Genomic DNA, 420 nt, shown 5'->3' with positions numbered 1-420 from the left:
GGGTCTGTGTAAAACTAACCAGAGGGAAAAGACGCTTGATCGGCCCCGCACACACACCGCGCGCTGACCTCACCTCCACACAGGGCTGAACGACGATCCTCCCAGTCCCTCATTACAGCTCTGCGCACTACACTCATTGATAACATAAGGTCTTTTCGCAAGTTGTATTGTAAAACTGCCCTTGCTGGCTTAAAAACCAACACTGAAACCGTATAACCCGGATTTAAATCAGTGGTTTCGCCGCCGTTAATAATAAGCCCTGTGGGAGATTATAACGTTTTGCGAAACGCCATCGCCACAAGTTTCTCTCTTTTTGTTCTACACTTCTCACTTCCTCGAATAAACTTACAAATTTCAACTGGACGCTTACAGACAGACAGTCTAATGTGTATTTTATGTGTACATTCACATTTAACGTTC

Source organism: Cyprinus carpio, chromosome A20, assembly GCF_018340385.1.
Source record: "Cyprinus carpio isolate SPL01 chromosome A20, ASM1834038v1, whole genome shotgun sequence".
In the NCBI taxonomy this organism is placed as follows: Eukaryota; Metazoa; Chordata; class Actinopteri; order Cypriniformes; family Cyprinidae; genus Cyprinus; species Cyprinus carpio.
The sequence above is the reverse complement of the archived record's forward strand: the minus strand, read 5'-3'. Positions refer to the sequence as shown.